The sequence below is a fragment of the Fukomys damarensis genome, unplaced genomic scaffold, assembly GCF_012274545.1.
Source record: "Fukomys damarensis isolate Sample0158 unplaced genomic scaffold, DMR_v1.0_HiC HiC_scaffold_13, whole genome shotgun sequence".
Taxonomy (NCBI): domain Eukaryota; kingdom Metazoa; phylum Chordata; class Mammalia; order Rodentia; family Bathyergidae; genus Fukomys; species Fukomys damarensis.
The window spans coordinates 32,091,526-32,113,873 of NW_022900925.1; positions in this window are offsets into that span (position 1 = coordinate 32,091,526).

The window sequence follows — 22,348 nt, forward strand, 5'->3', positions numbered from 1 at the left end:
CTCTTCTTCCCTCTCTCCCACCCTGTCTGCCTCTCCACAGGCCCTGGAAACCACTGATCATTTCACTGTCTATGTAGTTTTGCCTTTTGCAGAATGATATGCTCTTTAAAGGTCAAAAGAGATCTTCATGGAAAATGTATCAGATTTTCTTGCACCTGTTGCGCTAAGGGACCTCAGGTTATCTTACCTGAGAAGTACTGGAAAATGCGAACACTTAACTAAATCCAGTGATTAACCATGTCCAGGTCCTCTATTTCTTCGCTGTTCACATAACAAACTGGGAATCCATAAGGATTTCACATCTTTCTGTTCCTCGGGTTACTGGAAACTCTGACAAGTATTGGGCAAGTATGTCTCTGGCTTTCCCTCAATTATCCTCAGATTTCAGTGTCTTATTGATTTGGGCCAAACCTTAAGAAATGTTTAGGAGAAGGACTTAGAAGAATTTACCAAAAAAAAAAAAAAAAGTTCCACATAACTGTCCCTTTGTTAACCTAACGCTTCAGACGAGGGAACATCTAACTAAAAGGCCATTGCTCCTTTCGTTCCCAAACATTATCAGTACCACTAGGTTTGAGGATATAATCTCTCTTGCATTTTCCAATCTTGCAGACATTCTCATTGTTCCTAGAATTATTCCCAGCATAATACAGCACGGGGCCTGCTGGCGTGCTTTAAACCGAACCAAAACCATTTCTCCTTCCCAGACAAAGCAGCCAAACTTTGCTTTGTGCACTTTTCAGCTGAAATGTAGTTTCCTATTATGTGCACAAGTAGGTCACAATCTATCTTTCTTTGCAAGGTTGTGACACTGCTCCAAAGGTCCTAATGAACCGGCAAGGCCAATTAAGCACCGCATAGAATATCTGTAGCCAACTAACCCAACAAAGAACAGATAGATGCATTGATACTCTGGTTTTTGTAGTTGAAGATTACCTTGAAGGAGGATTTTTTTGTTTTACCAGCCCTGAGGGAAGTGACTACTCTGTTTTATCAAACTAGTGTGTTTTCTTCTTTTGTTGGCCAAATAATTTCAACTAACACATGCTGAATGTCTAATATATGCCTTACACTATGCTAATCAGTTTCATACGTATAATGTCATTTCATCATCACAATAATAACTGTTCGTAAGGATCACAGCAGTAAGTAGACATACAAAATAGGCAGCTAAAACACTGACAGGCTTGGGACCCAAACAGAGATTTCTCAACACTACCAAGTCTGACATATTTTCTACTTGGTTGTAGCTTCTATATACAGCAGGCCCTCAAGTTTACAACCAGCCTGACATAAGAGTGACTGGTTAATTAGGTTAATGGAAGAGTCATCTGCCTCTTGTTTTCTATAGCGTGTACCCAGGTAAACATCCAGATCACAGCTAAGTTGACCAACTTGAGGGACATCCAGCCCTCAGGAAGTGGCTGAGTTCATAAGCCAAGGGTGTGCTGTGTATTAGAAATTGCACTTATGAGATGGTCAACTTCATGAGATAGATAGATATGGATGGATAGATAGGTAGATGGTAGATGAGCTTCTTCAAAATGTCTTTTTGCATGCAAAGTATCCATTTTCTTCTGAGCATTTATTTCTTCCCACTCACTTCTACTTGAAATTATTGCATAGATTTTGTAAACTGAGACTGAGGTGAGGGGGGGATGAGTCTCATGCTTGTTGGCTGAAACTGAGAAAAATTAACACTGGAAGCAAGTGGTGGCTGTTTCTATTCAGTCTCTGAGAAGGAAGATGAGACCCAGGCAGGGAGAAGCAGAGCAGCCACGAAAAGAAGTAGTGCTTAATTCTTCTCTGGGTTCTGATCCCTCTCTCCAGGCTGTTGCTGGCATCAGCTGGCATTTGGAAATCTCCCCAATGCCTCTGAATCATCGTCTTATATTTAAAGTAGACAGTTTTCAGTTCCTTGGAATCAAAAGAGCTCTGATACATCAGAGAAGGCACAGAACACACTTTGTGACTGTGCTAAGGTTTGTACCAGGGATCCATTCTTTTCCTTTCCTTTTTGTCCCAATACTGAGGATTGAATCCAGAGCCTTCATACTGAGCTACTGTTGTAATTTTTTTTTTTTTAATTTGAGATAGGGTCTCACAAAATTGCCAAGTTTCCCAGGAGGTCTTAAACTTGTAATCTTCCTCCCTCAGCATCCCTGAGATTACAAACATGCACCATCACAAAGAGCTAAGATTCTTTTTCAATCATTATTTTGGGGATGCAGGTAATAAGAAAAATTATGAACATAAAAAAAGGAGTATAGAATTAAGGTCAATGTGGGTGGAAGAGGCACTGATCAAACAGCCAAGAATTGGGCAGAAAAGAATTTGAGAATTTATACCACAGACAGAGGCACATTTGTAAATACAAGAAACATGATGCATAACAAAAAAGAAAGAGGAGCCCCAGTTAAGGAAAAAGAAATGGCGTTGCTGAGTCACAGGAATTAGAAAGAACATTTCCAGATGGGAACAAACCTTCAACAACAGCAAAAGCAGGTGTTGGGGTAAAGTAACTGAGAGCTGGAAAAGGGGCCTTAAAGGCCACTTCTGATCTAGGAGAATACTTTTCATAAAAGATCTATGCATGCAAGTCTGGCTGCAGTGGGTTACAATTAAGTGGGCTGTGGGGAAGTTTTTAGAGAGGATAAATAGCTGTTATTTTAGGATTTTGGTGGTGAGTGACATGAAAAGAGGGGAGTAGTTAGAGGAACTAGCAAATCATGACTTATTTGCATTTGGAACATGGGAGATTTGAGTGTCTTATCAGCTGAAGAGTTCGCATGTATATTTCCCCATACGAGCAGCTGATGGAGACCGGTAATTCTCCCACCATATGCATTCTGTCCCTTTAGTAACAAACCCTTCTCAGCTAAACACTATGCGTCCCAGCCTCAGTTGCTCCTCCTATCCACCAGTTCCCACCAACAGAGTAGAAATGATGTGTGCAGCTCTCATGTCTCTCCCTTAAGCAAAGATCTTCTGCCGTCTGTGTGAGTTCTTTCCCTTTTCACCTAACCTTGAACATACACTTACTGGTAAATCCATTCAACCAAATCTGTAAGAAATGACACAGCAAGAAGGTTGCTCGTGGATTGAAGATGCCCATCTTCAATAAGCTGCGTTTGTCCCTGGTAGTTTTAATAAGGGCCCTTTTGGAAAAAGTTGGACCAATTCTGTGTTTTGTAGAGCTAAATCATCCTCTATGAAAATGTAGCTATTCCTGAGTTATGGGATGATCCTAACATAGAAAATGCTCCATCGAAGAAGGCAAACTAGTGAACTGTAAGAGAAATGGCGATTTTTAAAAATATACACAAAATTGTTTTATAGATGAACGAGCGGAAGGGTCTTTGATAATAACAGTAAAGGATTCTATTTTGATGTTGTTTAGGAAGTTAGGTCTTGCAAAAAACAGAGCTGGACATCGGGGAGCTTAGGCAAAGAGAGATTTATTGTTTCACGCAACTTAAGAATGATCACGAATAAGGCTGACCCCGAGGAGAAGGAGGCTGGGTCCTCTTTGTCCTGTCATCTCCCTCTCTCACCAGTCTTCTCCTTTCTACTTTCACTGAAGGCCAGCTTCTATCCTTCAAGGTTGCTTCCTTCACCGGTTGAAAAGCCCGGACGAAAACAAGGTGTACACCTCTCATCACACTGCCTCACTTCTCACTTCTCCAAAAGCCTTCCCGACATTGCTCTCTAGTCCCAAACGGAAAAGACCCAGAGAAGAACTCAGACAGAAGGTGCAGTTTGGCTCAAGTTCCCTACCTTAGGTCAACTCCTTGGCAGAGAAGAGAACATCTAAGAAGACAGTAACTCACATTTAATTATTTACTCAATGGCTTGCATTCGAAAAGCAGAGGCTGACGCAAGTGTGTGGAAAAGTTTCACGTTGTTACCTCTGCTTCTCAGGACTCATCTCACAGGAAGAATTCTTCCGTTCTTACCGGAAGTCAAGTCTAAGCTCCTGGCTCCTGAAAGAAAGTATGGCTGAGGAGAAACTGGAGGGCAAATCTATATCTTTCTCATCTTTTCTGAAACCAGGGCACAACATAAATTAGTAGAAATTCAATCATCTGACCATAGTTTATGAGTGTGAACTTCCAGTGAGGAAATAACCAAATCCTAACCTGATGAGTACCAAACCTAAATGACTTGGAATTTCATTTCTGGAAACAATGGCAAAAGGAAACATGAGGTGACAGAGAAGGATGATTGCTAGCATTTTTGAAAAGCGAAGGGTCCAACAAAAAAGGTTGTAATTGGCCGCAATGCCACAAGGCTCACTACCTGAGTTTGGAGCAGGTGTGTGTGTGTGGTGTGTGTGTGCACCAGTCTCACACTCAGATATGCACCTGGAACCATCTGTCTTTTTAAGTGGCACAGTGGAAAAATTCAAGGGGAGCTTTTAACTCCATAAAACAACCTAGGTTTGCAGCTAAATCATGATTCCGAGTCCCAACTTCCCCCATCTTTGCTCCCCTAGAGGGCATAGATGTCCTGCAGAATGTTCCCCTGCACAGTTAAATAAGATAAAGACACTGGAATCTAAAAGTCCAGACCATAAAACTTATTTGAACAAATCTCTGCAGACGGTATAAAATATTGTATCCTGCTTCACACAGATGGGATTATTTAGCCTTCACATGACCTTCAAATGACATGTTGTGCTCCCTTTCATAAATCCATAGTTCAAAGAGGACATCTTTTTAGCCTCCAGAGGTTTCCACTATGACAATAGGCATGGGCAGGCCAAGCCGAGATATGTTTTATTGTGAAAGGCAAAGTCAGCTTGGGCCATAATTTTATAAATCTCATTAGTGATTATAGTTTCTTATTTGAAGGTATGATAAAATACCATTGCTACGTCGTAACCGAGTCTCAGCCAGAAAGAGGGATCCCAAGGCCTCTCCACTGGCTGTACCAGAACAAAGGGCTACCTGTTGTGGAGCCCTCTGCTGGAGCCGATAAGGAGCTCTTGCGAGCACCAGGGTCCTTTGCCTACCCACAGCGGCTTCAGGAAAGGTCAGAGAGCAGAGCAGCCTCTGTCTGAGTCCCCCGAGGAGACAGAGGCAGGAGTTTTGTGAACGCCAGAGCAAACGGCCTTCTTTTCACACTCTGGCTCTGCTATTCCTGTACACGACCCAGAGTCATTCAAATTAGGGACAGAAATTCTTCCCAGCATCAAATGCGCTTGTACTTGCAGTGGCGCAAATACCCGTGTCTCTAACAGAGGTTAAACTGCAGGGGGAGAGAACCTTCATATGAGGAGTGTAAATCTTCCTCCCTCAGGCAGTCAGTGAAGCAGCTGGGCCCATGTAGCCATGGATCCGACCGGTACTCAGAAGCAAGAAGCAATTAATATTCTTTTGAAAACAATTTTTAAAGACCAAATCCAGCAAGGCCATGGGTAAGGGGCTGGGGAGACAACAGTGGGGATAAAAAAGGTGCATTTTGTGTGTTGAAGAATAGGCGAGACAGTAGGGGAATCCAGAGGGGGTCCTAAGAGTGGAATGTGGACATCATACTGCAGTATGCACAGAAATCAGATGGTGGTCTTGGGCAAGAGTTCAAGAAATGCTTAGATGAGAAATGAATAGGAGAGAACTACGGCAGGGACATGAAGGAAGAGCATTCTAGAATATTCTAGAAGGAATGGCAGCGACATTACTCACACAGGATGTGTCTGGGAAAAGCTGGGTATGTCGGGGTGGGTCCCTGCAGATCCCTGCTCTCCCTGCATTATTATTAACAGTGCCTCTCTTACATCTCAAGTGCATCCCGAGTTATCTGGACAATAAATCACATGGTCACCGTCATGATTCAGCACACAGAGAAGGGTAGGAGCGATTTGACTTCCTAAGGTGTCAGTGTTGAAGACTGAAGTCTGGTAAGTTCTCCTATGGGCACGGGGCCAGCTGCATTTTTTTCAGCAGGCAATGAGAAACCAAGGAAAGGAATTTAAGCGTGAGAGTGTGCAAAACCAAATTCGTGTCTAAGGGAGTTAACTCTGGCAGCAAAGTGGAGAATGGATTATTGCAATGGATAATTCTGGACTCAGGGAGACCAATTAGTTTAGTAAGACTCATGGTCCATACCCAAAAGAAATGTATTCTCCATATCAGTGCTTTCCAATAGAACTATACTGCAGGGCCCTTCTGTAATTTAAAATATTCTAGTAGCCACATTAATCAAAGCAAAAAGAAACAGATGAAATTAATTTTAATATGGTTTATGTAACCCAATATATCAAAAGTAGTAAAACTATACTATGTAGTAAAACTAAAGAATTAGTAAGGGTTTTTTTTTTTTTAGCATTCATTTTCTTTTCTTTCTTCACTAAGTCACAGGAATCCAGTGCACACTTGCACATACAGCAAATGACTGGCCACATTCTGATTCTCCTTCACTCCAGGTAACTAGGAGTCACAGTATTAGATAGAACTGATACAGAGACAGAGAGGACATATACACAGGAAAAGTTAGGTGCAATTCAAATGCCATACCACTTTTCAAAAGCATTTTTCACAGGTGTATTGTATTTCACATGAATTATCCAGTGAGTTATGAAACAGCCTTGAAAGTCAAGCATGACTTTTTACTTTGTAGATTCAAGAATGATACAAAACACATATAATAAATATCTGAAAGTCAGAAGGTTTCACTCAATTGGCTCCGCAGAGCTAATATACAGCAGAAGTCATTCTTGAACCTGGATCTTCAAGCTCCCTCACTCTCCTCCTCTGCCCTGTAAACAGGATTCTCATTGCTCTAGGCAGCTGCAGGGCCTGCGCACTCCCAGAGCTGCTCCTCCTGTCTCTTTCCACTTCTGTCTGTTTTCTTTTTGTACATGAGCCCCAGGATAAAAGTCAGAATTACAAGAGAGAATTCACGAACCACAGAGATAAGAATAATGTAGTAAAAGATATAAGAATGAAAAAGCAAAGATATTCTCCTGAGCTCAAGGGTGCTTTATTCTTTAGAGTCAGATACATTTTTGTTATCAAAATTGGCAACAAAGATCTGAGATAATCAACTTCGAACAAGAAAGTTATGTCAGAGGTTTCCTATGTTAGAGGTTGCAGTCTGTAGCCAGCTGGCTCTGCTGCCTTTGGGCCTGGAATGGGCCATTCAAAGCACAAGGACGGGTTAGAGACTGGGTCTGGTGACTTGTAGCAGAGCAAGGCCCTGTCTCTCTCTTCCAGGAATAGGAAGAGATAGGATAAGGCTCCAGTCCCACTCTCCCTTTGGAACACAGGTGCCCCATGTTCTAAGTTCTTCTTCACAGACTCCATCTATCAGTTTCCCCCATCTTTCAGCAGTGGGGTCCACATTTTCAACAGGTCAGCCTTTATGGGACATTTAAGAGCCAAACTATAGCAGGCCTGCACACAGTTTAATTTTTACTCTGTTTAGTTCTGTGTGCCAGGCATGACTCTAAATTCTCAACTTCAATCTCTACAACTAAAAGTTAGACTTCATGACAGGCTTGCTAAAAATATTATAAATAGATTCCGTAACAGTTCTGCAATATAGCAAGCGCTCAGATACATGGCAGCAAGATTTATTTTGTTAGAAAAATCATGATAATTGAATCACTGATTACATCCCTCCCTGGGTTATAAATTTCCCATACCTCCCTACCAGCGCTTAGAGAATACTGCCAGAATTCAAGAAAAATGTAGAAGATGCAAGTGAACACATAAGCAATGAGTAAAGGCTGTGCTCAGACAAAGCCAAAAAGAAAACAGGGTGAAACAAATCAGAAGAAAACAAAGATTTAAACCTGAAAAGCCAAACTTAAAGCTTTTCAAAGTGGATGTAGAAGAGAGTACTTTTATATCTTTGCAAAAGCTGAAAATTTCAAAATTGAGATGTAAAAGCATTCATCCGAAAGTACCATATCTGTGGCATATCAAATAAATGGAGAAGTAATATTCCAACAGATCTGTTGAAAAACATGGGACTATGATGGGAAATTCATAGAAGAGAAAACACAAGTGACCAGTGTCTCCGTTAGTTTCCTTTTGGCTAGGGCACAATACATGACATCCACAATGTAAAGGAGGAGAGGCTGACTTGGCAGAGCCTGCGATCCAGAGTCCACTGGTTTTCAGGCAGAGGGTGTGGCAGAGGGGCACAGCAGAGGGAAAGCTGCTCACACCCAGGTGGCTGGGAAGGAGAGAAGGGAGAAGCCAGGAAGGGAGATAAACCCTTAGGACCAGCCCCACCTCCTAAAAGTGGCCATGAACACCACATTCTTGTCACCTTTCACTACCCCTCCTAGGAGCACATGAAGCTCTGCTGGGGGGTCCAGATATAAACCATAAGAACCAATAAGCACTGGAATGCATGTTTATCCTTATAGCAATCGCAGAAATTATAAGGCAAAAGCCACATAAAAGTTGTTTGCTTATCAAACTGGGAAAAATGAAAGATAATGAATATTAAGCAGTAGTAAAGATGTGGACAGATACATAAGGACAAATTAATGAATTTTATATACAGTCAAAGAGAAAGAAAAGAAAGTTGGATCCAATCTACATGTCTAAGTTTGGAGTATCTACTAATAATATTCTAGAAAATGCTAAGAGCTATGGATGAAGACATTTAATTGTTTTGACTTGAAAGAATATTCATAGTATGATTTAGATGAAAGGCAACAAAATGCAAAACAATATTGTCTGGTCATTTTTATAAACAGAAAGAAACCAAATGCCAAATGCTCCTAGTAATGATTATATATAACTATATAAACAAAGGCAATAAGTCTAGAAAAAGACAAGGAGAGAGAGATGATTTTACTTTGAACACCTCTGTAATTCTTGAATGATTCGATTAGCTTATATCACTTCATTTAAATTCCCACAAAAGAGAATTATCTAAATACAGGTTAATTTTTTTTTAAGTGAGTCCAGCCTACCTCTAGAGTCATGACAAGCAGAAAAGAAAGCAGCAAGATGAAAACAATGTAGATAACACAATGAAAATCAAACAGAAGCGGGCCTCTCAAATTGGCAAAGAAACCCACCAGTAAATGAGTCGGGATTGTGATTAGAAAAATATGGATTTGATATTGTCACCTGGCTTAATTAGCATTCCTTAAAAATTTTTCTTAACTTTGCAAAATTTTGGTCTCTCATCTACTGTTGGAATGTGACTAATTTTCCTGATGGAAACTGTCAAAACTTACCTAGAATGGTAAAATTGAGGGCTGGGCCCCTTGCCTAAACTGTTCATCTACAATGTTTGAGCTGCTCTCCTAGGCATGGGTAACTAAAATAAGATTAGTTTGTGGCCCTAAGCTCAGTAGTGCATGTGTGTAAATGGCAAAGTGAAATGAACTGAGGGTTGTAGCAGAGTTTAATCGGTGTTATAATAAAAGACACTTTCACTGACACCTCTGATCACATAACTAGTCTCCTTGCTTTACACACTCACAGAACTTTGCACTTTTTGATCACACTCAGCCACATTGCAATTAATTGATTATCATTAGTCTCCTCCCTGACTGTCTGCCTGCAGGAACTGTTCACCACAACTAGAAGGGAGTTAGCACACAGTTGGCTTTAGAGAAGTATTTGTCAGCCGAGTGAAAGAAGGTACTCGGTACAGTGATGGCACACATGAGAGAAAACACTCCAATGGAGTCTGCTCAGAAGGTGAGATGTTTGAGTTTGATCTCAAACACAAGATGAGATTTCCCAGATGAGTGAAGACAGAAATATCAGGGTGTTCTCTGGGAATAACCAATATCTTAATATGAGCGAAGCACAGGAATTATGAGGTGTAACACAGAAGGTGAGACTGAAGACTTGGCTATCAAAGTCTAGCAAGCTGTACAAGATTCTGCGTCTTTTTCCTATAAAGAATGAAGAGATGTTGAAGAATTTTAAGCAAAGGAGAGGTAAAAACAAGCTTGCTTTCAGAAGACCAACTCATGATGGCATAGAAAGAGGAAAAGAAGGTTGAGCAAAGAGGCGAGTACTTCTGGCACACAGTAGGTTCCATAAATATTTGCCAATTAAGTGAATGACAGAGGCAAGATATAGCCAAAGCTTTGCGTATAAAATTATTTTAAAAATAGAAATACCTCTCCTTTAGCTTGCTGATTACTAACATCAGACCCTGCCACAATTCCCAACTTTGCTCCAAAGAAGCAAATTGATCCAGGGCAAGCGTGGAGGTAATACTGAGGGTTCAGGGAGCAGTCAAGCAGGGTAATAATGGATTTCATCAATGACTGGAGATGGAATTTCATCACACTGTATGTCCAAGTAGGAACAATTCAACTTAGAATGGCAACGGTTTTACTTCTTTTAAATCATGTGCTGCAATAATGTAGGTAAGTTTCAGCAGTAATACTAGGAGTTGGGAGAGAACTAAGAAAGCAAGAAAGTGGTGCATAATGTATCCTCTTCTGTATTATATTATAAAAACTAAACACAGGAGAAGATCTTGAAAGGAGGTTGCATTTCTATCCCTCGTCTTTCAGGAATTCTGGCTGCATTACCTAATCCCTACAAATGTAAGGAACATAGTCACACCCACTGAGCGCCTTTCTGGTCTCTTTGTCTGCATGAGACAAAATTTTATCTGTATAAATAGTTTTTATGGATGTGAGCAAGACAATTAAGAATATATTGCCTTTAAACTTGGAAAATAATTATTCCACGGGTCCAGACACCAGCCTGACTCTCACTGCAATTTTGCTGTCTCCGGCTTTTGCTCTGATAAATCTAATAAATTTATAGAACTCAGCATTCTACTCTGATCCACTGCTTTGGAGTTGGGTGTCGGCTATCACTTCACTAAATTAGGAAAAGGGACCAGGACAGCTCCTCAACCCCAAAATCCCAACCCTAAATAATATTGAGTCTGGATTCAGTGAATATTCTCTACCTGGCAGTCATGAAGTACTGGAAATCAGCTGTGACCCTGTGTGCTTGGGTTGAGTTTCCTTACATGTGGAGACCCTCAGCTGGTCTCTAAGGTCCTTTCCAGTACTAGTATTCTAGTATTTACAAGAGAAGATACAACTGGCAATGCTCTAGAGATAATTAAGGGTCAAAACATATAAAGATCAGTAGAAATATAGAAGAATCAAAGCTCAGTGCTATAATTGACAATGTGAAATAGGAAGAAAAGGGCTAAAGGTGTAGGGAAAGTGGGAAGGGTAGGGGAAAGGTAATAAGGGAAAGAAAAATATAGAACAAAATGAAAAAATGGAAATAAAATGTTTGTAAATGGGGAGGGAAGGAGGGGGTGAAGGGAGGGCAGGGACAAGGGGGAAAAGATGAGAACCTAAACCTGTCATATAAAGGTACAAGATCCCAATGATGACTGTAACTATACTGTATACCTAAAATGTACCAATAAACTCAATGAGGAAAAAAAAAACTCAGTGCTATTGGCCTTTAATGCCAAGTGTTTTGCCTTCTCTTCAATTCATTGGTAAGATACAAGACTGAGGCATAGAATTTTTTAAAATACCCCAGATCACCACTTTTTCTTGCCCCTGCTTGAAATACATTGCCTTTTAAGATGTGAGTTGATGAATCCACTTCTTCAGTTTGCTCACCTTGAATACAGATAGTTTAACAAGGTTGCATTTTGCTTCTGAGATCTGCCAGGGCTCTGCTCTGGGGTTGATTGTACAACAATCTGGGGTTGATTGTTGCTCTAGACACTACCCAGCGTGCCTGCAGTAATTCATGTCTGATAAAATATGTGAATTTGCTCAGAGGAAGGAGTAGAGACGAGAAATTGGAAATCTGAGTCTCACACTGTGTGAGCCACAGGAGAACTGGGCCTTCCATGAAAATCTCTCATCTTTGGTGATGGACACAGTCCATTTCCAGGACATGGACTCATCACTGGGCCTCCTCCTGCCCCTACGGAGAAACCGCATCACAAACCCAGCTCCAGAGGCTTCTCATTGTTTCAAATATAATTGCTTTCCTTCCTCCTCCTTCTTCTTCTTTTTCTTATTTTATTTTTCCCCTCAATTTCACAGACACTTGGCAAAACCAATGTAAGTGCCCTCCCTGAGATCTATTTTTTCCGAAGAGAGAAAGGGGGTGGGAGGGGTGTGGAGTCGTGGATTTGTTCTACTTGAGTGTTCCTGTTTTTCTCAGCGGAACAATTGGATTCTTTTCCTCCAGCGTCTCTCACCAGACCATTTTAGATTTCTTAAAATAAAAGTGAAGACTCCCAACCTGACTCTTCTTTCCTTTTTCTGTCTCGCTCTCACTCACTGTTCCTAAGGGTCATGTGTCTGGGTTCCACAGGGGCATTTACTGTGCCTTCCGCCCCTATTCCCAGCTTCCCGCTTGATTCACACACGGGACATTCCTTCTTGTCTCAGCTGTTTCACCCAGCAATGCAAACTGAATTATGTTGGCATGAGGTTTCCCTCCCTCCTCAGACCCTAGCTCTGAGAGCTCGAGGAGCCGGAAGTGGGTCTCTGTTTACCTCTCTGTCCTGAGCACCTGGACCAAGCCTATCTCCTGCTTCTTACTCACTTGCCTGGCTGCTTGCTCTGGAGAATGAGAGAAATCTGAAAGTAGCAACATTCCCTCTAATGCAGAAATCTTGTAGGATTTTAAGAAAAAAAAAATTTAAAGGAGAACTCTTAGTTCACACCCTGAATATTTCTCATCTGTACTTAAAGCAAAGAGTTGCCTTTCCCCAGCAAGCTCCCTAAGGACAAGAGCACAGAGGACTCCCCAAGGTCTAGCACAGTGCCTGACACATAAGAGATTCTCAGTAAGTTCTAAATGAATGATGTTGTAGGACATTATTTTCTTCTTCTAAAGTCTACTTATGAGGACCTTAATTGAAACATAAAATGGAATCAATTATTACTTGTCACTTTCTCCACTGATTGACTCCATCCTGTGCTTTGCACCCGACTCAGGAAAAGGACCTCTCAGTCATTTGGGTCATTTCTTCGAAACCACAAGACCCCAGGGGGAATGCTAGGTCAACCGTGACATGTACTATGGTAGTTTTTTAATTATGCAAATGGCCATCTGTTCAAATGTGTTTGGGGTTCACTTAAAGAGTATAGATTAAGATACAGGGGAAACAAGAAAAAGTGCATCTCACTTTGGACACATGCAAACCTGAGCAGTACCTGATTCATTTCAAGTTATAAAGTGTCTCTGTCTTAATGGTGCGTTCCTTTTCTGTGGTCAGAATGCTAACTCATTTTAATTGCAGTTTAAACACCTGTGGCCGAACCTTAAATGTCTTTCTCATTTAAATTCTGAATGTTAAAAATCTGAACACCTCATTTATGTAAATAGTAAAGGTAAGGGACAGAGTTGTTCTCAAGCCTTTTTCCTCCCATTATCAATCCACTTCTCCAAATCATGTTTTCTCTCTGAGCTCCCAGCAAGGTGGCTCAATTTCCCAGATGACCCCAGAAATTCATTTTTGGAATCGAACAGGAAGGCCAAGTCTTGGCAAGGTGTTTTCAAGGAACAACAACAACAAAAATATACATGAAAAAGTATCTACCATTTGTTCAGCACCTACAATATGCTACCCACCACACACTGTACCCTGGCTGTGAATTTGTTGGGTGTGCATAGTCTCCACAACAACCTTACGGCTCAGTACTATGAAACCCATTTCTCAACTCAGGAAATTGAGGGGAGAGAATATGCAAGTTTCTGTAGGTCCAAAACTCAGCTAGGGGTGAGGCAAAGATTCAAGAGGGATCTGAGTTGCACTATGCCTTTATACATATCTGCCCCCCAGTGCCTATCAGTGCAGGACACACTGTTGGAAATTTTCTAAAGAATTAAAGTTGTCAAAAGAGATTCATACTGAAGAGGCAAAGCCATAAAGACATATGATCCACAAAAAAATAATATAGAGAATGAATAACATGTGCAACCAACACTGGCTTTAAGAAAATCATGTGCTCCAATAAAGGGACCATTGATGTTGCAGTATGTATTATTCCTAATTGACAATAACACCCTGCCGGACTATGCGACCTATTCAGGAATTTGGTTATCATGCAACAGATACACTCAGCTTTCCATCTGCATCCTCACCTCTTAGTAATTGGCAAGCCCAGGGGTGTAGATTCCATGATTCCAAAGAGGTTTGCTGAGTCCATTCTCAAATGCCATGTTGGAAACAAGCAAGGAGCTTCTTGATGGCACCCGCAAGGCAGCTGCCCAACTGATTAGAAAGTTCCACATCCCAACTTACCCCCAGTCCTTTCCAAAATTGATTGTGTTTGTAGATGTGCATTCCTGATCATCTTGCCTATGGAATATTTTATAAATACACAAAGAAAATACAGAGCTGTGTCCTTTTCCCACCACTGAGGGGGATAATACTCAGTGTTCGTTGACTCTGGAAAATCCAAGTCAAGCAGACTGAAGGTTATTGTGTACTAGGAATGAGAAAATGGACTATTTCAGTGCTTGATTATTTTGTAAAAATAGAAAGAAGTATAAAATTTGAGTAGTCACACAACACTGAGATACACCTTTATACAGATTCTTTTGAGCCATGATAAATAAATCCCTTTAAATTACTCTAAAATTAGCTTTAAAAAAAGAATGTAAAGTTAATCTAAATCTTATATTGTCTTGTGTAATGTTGGGTTAGTTCTGATCAAGTGAACAAGTCTGTTCTCAGGTATACGTTATATATATATATATATATATGACCAGGGCCAGATGACAATATATATATATTTTTTTTTTTAAAGCACAACTTTATTTATTTGGTACTGGGAATCGAACTTGGAACCTTGTGCTTTCAAGGCAGGCAGCAGCACTACTGAGCTGACAATACATATTTTGAAACAGTGAATTTAACCTTAAAATTCTGAGGAACACAAAAGACCCATTTAATATTAATTAAGCACCTACTAATATCCTATACACAGAGTTATATCATTGGAATTCAGGAATAAATTCCCTAAAGGAACTCTGAAACAACAGAAATATAAAGAAAATCAGGATAAAATAATGTATTTGCCACATCAAGATTGCTTTCTTCAGGAAGGGAGCACTGATGAGGAAGTGATTCGTTTCATAAAAAGAGAAAGTGAATTTATGAAAGTTTCCACCAGGCCAGGAAGTGTAGTCTTGCACGATTAACAGAATTTCAACAGATAGAGGTGAAAGGGTAGCTATTACAGGCAAGAACGCCATAACATAGCTCTAAAAGTACAAGGAACATATGAGGTTGAGAATATCTGAGTGTGGTTAGACAATAAAGAGTACAATGAGAGAGAAAGGCAAGTGAAAGTAAAGAGTAGGAAAACAGAAAGAAATAAGGTTGGAGGTGTTGATCGAGGCCAGATTGTAAAGAGAATCATCCTGCTAAAGTTTCTTAACTTTGTCCTAAAGGAAATAAAAAAATTACTAAAGATTTTAAAGAAAACATGAGATACCAGAGTTGGGAAACACATAAAAATGTTTAAGCTAAATATGAGTAATGAAACGAGCATGTTTTTGGAAGTAGTAAGTTATCTACATTTTATATCATGGTGATAATATTTTGCTTACGGAGAAAAATAATCATGTTTTTTTTTATTCTTAATCACCCTTTTAGTCTGTAAGTATTAAAATCCTTGCACTGTGTTAGATTTATGGGACGCAATGCTGACCCAGACAAATGTAGTCCTCCTGAGTTTTACATTTTACTGGGAGATAAACAATAAATATGTAAAAGAGATAATTACAGATATTACAGATCTTTCTACCGCAACAGGCTAAATAGCCACAGAAGCTCGCTGGTACTGCATTAAGAAGACTTCTGATTTATTTTAGCACTATCATCTTCACTAAACATCTGTGGAAGTTCCTTTTTCTTTAACTAACTGAACTGCATTTTTCTTTTGATTATGGAGTTGGCCAGTCAATTTGGGCTTGAGAGGCCTCAACACAAACCGTTGTGATAGCAGCAAGATTTTTCACTATTCTGAATATTTGTATATTACTGAGAACCATTATAATTGGATGGAGAAGAGAAATAGACAAGCTTTTCTAGTTGGAGTTTTTTGAGGTGTATGGAACCCCTGGAACAAGAGCCACGAGAAAAAGCCCACTTTTGACTTCCAAATGCAGCAGAATCTATTTCAGTATAACTTTCTGGTAACTGCTTAGCTTAAGTCCTAATTATTACAAAATTGACAAGAAATGCCTAAATGTCAAAAAATATTCCTATCGGAGCACTAGGCCACATCTCTATCTGTGACTGTGAGACCATCTACCAAACAGCTTTCTTAATCCTTTTTGATCTGTGATACATATCGAAGGATTTATTATCTACTCATATAACATACTGCAAAAAAGAAGGTGAAGATGTACCTTGGTGAAAGGGTAAACCCAACGCTCTAATATAAAAAGATACCAGAGGTACTTTTGCCATGAAAGTTAAATTCTAAAATAGAAAGTCATTTTAAAATAAATAATGTCCTTTTCACACCGTGATAATAATATCATTTAAACTTGCTCAGGCTGCTGTAACAAAATAGCTTACACCATGTGGGTTAGATAACAAATGTTTGAGGGCCAGGGATTTAGCTCAGTGATTCCGCTGCCTGCCTTGCAAGTGCAAAATCCCGAGTTCAATCCCAAAGAAAGACAAAGAGAGAGAGAGAGAGAGAGATGGAGGGAGGAAGGAAGGAAGGAAGGAAGGAAGGAAGGAAGGAAGGAAGGAAGGAAGGGAAAAGAAGAAAGATTTGTAAGCTCCGAGTTCTGGAGACTAGAAATCTGAGATCACCATTCTTCAGAGTTGGTTTCTAACCAGGGCTGTGTACAATAATGTGTCCCATACCTCTTGCTTACCTTCTGGTGGTTTGACAAGATTCTCTAGTGTTCCTGGCTTATAAATTTATCACTCAGATCTCTACCTTATTTTCATAGCAACCTAATCCCCTGTGCTCAATTCCACCTCAAACAAGTGTCTCTCAGCACCCAACACTGCACCCAAAACTCTTTAGTGTTCCGTTATTATGTGTGTGAATAAAGGGCAAAACTAAAACTGGTTTGACATTCCATTATTATATTGTTTCCTTAATGGAGGGTTTTGGGATTTTTTAATTTTTTTTTTCAGTGCTTGTGATCAAAACCAGGGACTTGCATGTGCTGGGCAAATGCTCTACTACAGAGCTACATTCCCATCACTATTTTTTAATCATTATTTTAATTGTGAGACAGGATCTCACTATGTTGTAGGTTGACATCCAACTTGCAGTCCTCCTGCCTCAGCCTTCTTGGTACCTGTGATTACAGGTATGTATGTACTACCATGCCCAGCTTAATGGGACTCTTAATAGGTTTATCTGTTGCTATTTAAGACATTTATAATCGTATCTACAAGGCTCTTTAGATGATTAAATATATCACAGTGGTGAAAGTTGTGAATGCATAAGCATTATCCAAAAACCATAAGTCAACATAGAAAAACGGATTTGCAGCCATGACTCTTAAACAAATGACTACCTGCTCCACCATTCTGCTTAGGAACAAAAGAGTTGTTGTCACTGAAACTCCACAGTAACTCTCCGAGGACTTATATGTGGCTTTGGATCACAGAATAACAGAGTTATAGCTCAAGGGAAATGTATTCTGGGAGAGTATTAATGCCTTGCATATATTAGTTTCATTCATGATTTCCACACCAAAAACGTTTTGTTTTGCTTTGTTTCACTTACCTGAAGATCTTCTAAAGGCTTCTTAGCTTGGTGACTCATCAATGGGGAAAAAAGAAACAGAGCTGGAATGGAATCTGGGTGAATGATTTCTTTAAAATAAAAGGTTAGTAGCAGAGAGCAATAACCAGCAGTGCATTCAGGTTGGTTAAACGGGTATAGTAACCTTGAGTTTATTTTGATCTTATGTTCTCCTTCTTCAGGAAGTAGCAATGTCTTCCGGGCAGTGGAAGCATTCTTGTTAAAAAGTAAATATCCAATGGGAACAGGAGCTGAGTCAGCATCAAGTACTGTGGGTGACTCAAATAGCTCCGGGTCCATCCGCTGGAAACACTGTATCCTATGTTCTTCCTCTTTCTTGCTTTCCTTTGGGCCACGTCTGTGGTTGAAGCAGCCTTGGACATCACAGCCTCTGACTGTGTCCAGGGAGACAGGAAGTAACACTGGCACATTTGCCTAGGCTCACTTTGACTCTCTTCTCACTTCCTATGAACACCTGAAAAGTAGACACATGTTTCTCCCTACGTTCCTGAAATTATATACCTCTCACCCCCACCTGTATGAAAGTTACGTTTGACGTTAGCTGATGAAAGCTGGTATGTCTGAGTAAATATTGATTTCAAGTACTGTGCTGGATATTTCACACACTGATATTTTTTTTCACATCAGTGAAAAATAGGTACCTTTATCCTTCAAAGGGGGTAAACATTCAAAATTCTAACACAGACCTGAGCTTTGTACTCCAATAGGGGCGACACCCAAGCACGTAAATCTTACATTGTACTCCGAGAAACGTGTGAAGCAATGATTCAGTCGGATGTTTTGTGAACTTTTTAATATGGTTCAACCAATTAAACATCAGCTTTTTCCTTCAACTTGAGTTTGGTTTGAATGTGCATTCAGTACTTTTAATTTTTTTATCAGTACATGTCTGTAGTATGTAATGACTGCATTTACCATGAGGAATGGGTACATGTACATAACACATCTTAATTCTTTTTTTTTTGTCATCCTCTATACCTCTCCCTTCCTCCTTACTCCCTCCAATTCTTGGTCTCTTTCCCATTTGCAAAATCTCACTGTTTATCATTTTTTCCCATTCATGGTCAATAAGTCCCTAATATATGAATATTCCAGTTGTGATATTTCACAGATACAAATGGATCTCACATTGCAGCATTCATAGATGAGAAAAAAGTTATGATAGTAACTGACTTGTCCACTTTGCTGTTTTAACATAGTTTATTTGCAGTTGTAATGTATTATACCACCATTTCACCATAACTGTAAAATTTTTCTAATTATTTAAAATATTTTTGTGTGTATGTTTGGTTATTTTTATGCTTTGCATTGCATATTTGTGTCAAAGACATATAAGACTCCCTTTGTCCAACTTATGAAAGGCTCTGACTTAGGAATTTTCTCTCAGAACAGGAACTCGTTCATAAGTCAGGGATTTATGCAAATGGATACAACTTTAGACCATATTATTAAGTGAAATAAGTTGGTTTCTCTAATACAGTGGACCCTCCCTCAGGCTATGACTGGCCTGACATACCAACAACTTGAGTGAATTAGGTCAGTGGAAGGAAGGTTCCCCGGCCTCTCATTACGTATAACATGTACCCAGGGAAACATCCAGATCTCAGCTATATTGACTTACAACCAACTTGAGCTACAACCAGTCCTTGGGAATCAGTCAGATTTGTAAGTCAAGGGTCCACTGTATAAGAATCTAGAGAGGAAGAGAGAAACATTTCTAATAAATTGTAACTTCACAAATGAGTGATGTCTTCGCAGTATGAGTAGTAAACATCACATAATCACAATTGAGCCAGTGGTCTCCCTCTCTCTCTCTCTCTCTCTCTCTCTCTCTCTCTCTCTCTCTGTAGGTAATCATGTCCCAACAGCAAAAATTTATGGCGATCTCACTTGCAGATGAGGAGAATAAAAAGGTAGAGGAATCCCTCACTTCAAATGATATTAGGATTGTGTGTGAAATGTGGAAAATAGTGTAAAATTTTGTACAAAAGCACTACCCAAATAAGACTGCAGCAGAGCAAGCAATGAATCTGTTTAATGACAATGCAGCGTCACATTTCCATGAAATCCTCAAAAGGACGCAAAAGCAAGAGTCACTGAAGAGGTTCCTTGTTAAAACTACACAGAAAGAAAAGGATCCCACTGAGCCAGTAGATAGCAGTGATTATGTTGGTGATAGTGAGTTGTCCTACACAGTAACCCTCTTCTTCTGCGTCATACCAGCCAAGGAGGTTTTCAAAGGTAAGTGCAGGTCAATTTGCTTATTTTTCTTTATTATTTTGTATTACATTAAACTATTGTAATCATTTCTATGTAAAGAGTTTTGTGTTGTGAAACAAATCTTCTGAGTGTCCATTAGTTCTCATTGAAAAATTCACTTAGATATGCAAGTGCTTTGGATTACAAGCATGTTTCTGCAATGAATTACACCATAGAGGTGAAGACTACAAAATATAAGATCGGTAAATACAAAGTAGGGAGAACTTTTTCAAATGGATTGGGAAACAAGGGTGGAGGGAAAGGGGGAGGGAGGGAAACAGAATTAAAAAATAAATGGAGGCATTCAGCATTTTTTTAAAAGTAGTACTCATATGGGAAAGCAGCTTTAAGAGGATGAGCGCTGAGGAGCATAACACTGTGTCATGTCCTTGACTCCCTAGGAAAATATCCTTAGTTGTTTAAAAACAAAAAACAGAACTAAAACTAACAGTGATGTGGAGAGTTGAACCTAAAAAATTAAACTCAGAGTTTCTTCCAGCTCTCTCATTTCTAAAAGACTAACCAGTCCTTTAGAGCTGACATTCTTTATGTATTTTGCACGCTGTCCTTTTCAAAGGAGTCACAAGAAAGAAGATAATTTTAAATTTATTTTTAAAAAGAAATACTCCAACTGCCCAGATATTCCCACTTAGTCAACTTCTTTCACTTGTAACTGACTTAAGAATTACTGAAAACTATTTGGAAGCTTGTGGACTAGTGAAAATATACAAATTGGAAGAGCAACAACAAAAAAAAAAATCAAAGTCCTGTTTTCGAGTAGAAATGCATTTTCAACATACCTCCATTTAAGGAACTGGCATCTTACTTTTAACTTTGAAAATGTCATTAGGTGGTTGGCATGAAAAAAGTAGACAATGGATTTAATCAAGTCCTTCACAGAAGTCTTGACAACTGCAACATTAATAGAAGCTACAGAAGATAAAGGCATCTGCAGGCTTTCAAATAAGGATGCTATGGAATTCTTCAGGTAGATAGCTGTTACAAATATCACCTCTCTCACTGCCTTTGTGGCCTAACTTAAATGACCATGTAGAATAGGTATAAAGAAGAAAAAGAGAGAAAAGGAGCAGAACAGAAATATCTAGAAAGCCATAATGGATGCTTCATCTGGGTAATTTTTCACGTAATGGTAGGCGTAGGCAGTTAGAATAGTTCACCATGATTTTGCAGTCTGGTTTCAGATTTATTGCTGGAATTAATTTGCACATTTCTGTGAAGGGCATTATACATTCTATTCCTACCATTTTAAATAATAAATTAATTTTAATGCATTTTTGCTCTAGCTTGAATAGGAAAGATGAAGAGCAATTGATAGGCTCTGAGTTTTTAGAACGCCTTTCAACAAGATTAAAAGCATAAGGCATCCCAAGTCGGCTCTTCTAAAAACAGAAAGTAGCCCATCTGCCGGGGGCTGCAAAGATATTCTACTCCAGAGTGCTGTGTAGTCCAGCACACCGGGCACAGCTCATGGCATACTTCTCGAGAAAACTGCTCTTTGCACAGCCGTGGCCCTGTGTCCTTCCCACCAGGGTGCTGATTTAACCTGCCCCTACTTCTGCTGCACAGAACTAATGAAAACAAAGAAGCTACTTATAATGATCCCAGATCTGGAAGATAAAAACAACCCCTGTGAGCTCACTAGGCATCCTGAACACTTGCTGAGTCTCCCTTCCGTTACACCAGCCAGTGCATGAGAGGATAAAGGGGAGATTGCCCAGCTCTTTAAAAGTGCTATGTTGGAACTTGAGTAGAGAGAGGAATTAAACTACTTTAATTGTGTCTGTTCATTTGATTATTTTTTCTTTCTTCCAGCATCTCTTTCTTGTGTCAGGGTCTTTGCCTACCTGCAGTCCATTCTTGTTTCTCTCCACTGAATTGTACAGGAATCCACAGTGAAAAGTCAAGTCTCAGAGTCCCCTCATTTCTCCTATTTCCCTTTAACTTGAAATGGGTGCATTTTCTGAGGGTAAGTAGAGTACGGTGACCTTCCCTTCTGCCAAAACCAGAGCTCCGTGAAGTTTATTTAAGTTTATTGATATCTGAAGGAAAGAATGGAGATCTGAAAAGACATATTGGTTCTTAATTAGTCTTAATGAATAATCCCTTCCCACCGGATGGAAAACATTGTTAACTGGTGGCGTGTGCCCAACATCTTTCCTTGAGCCTTCTTTGCCTCTCTCCATAAAAGGGCTGAGAAAGCCCCATCTTCCTCAGACCTCCATGGAGCTCAAAGTAGGCTTGTCATTTCCAAGCATTGCCATGGGAGCAGAAATCTGATATGGACTTGGTGAAAGAGTGTGCTTTCTTAATGGGAAGAGCCAATAA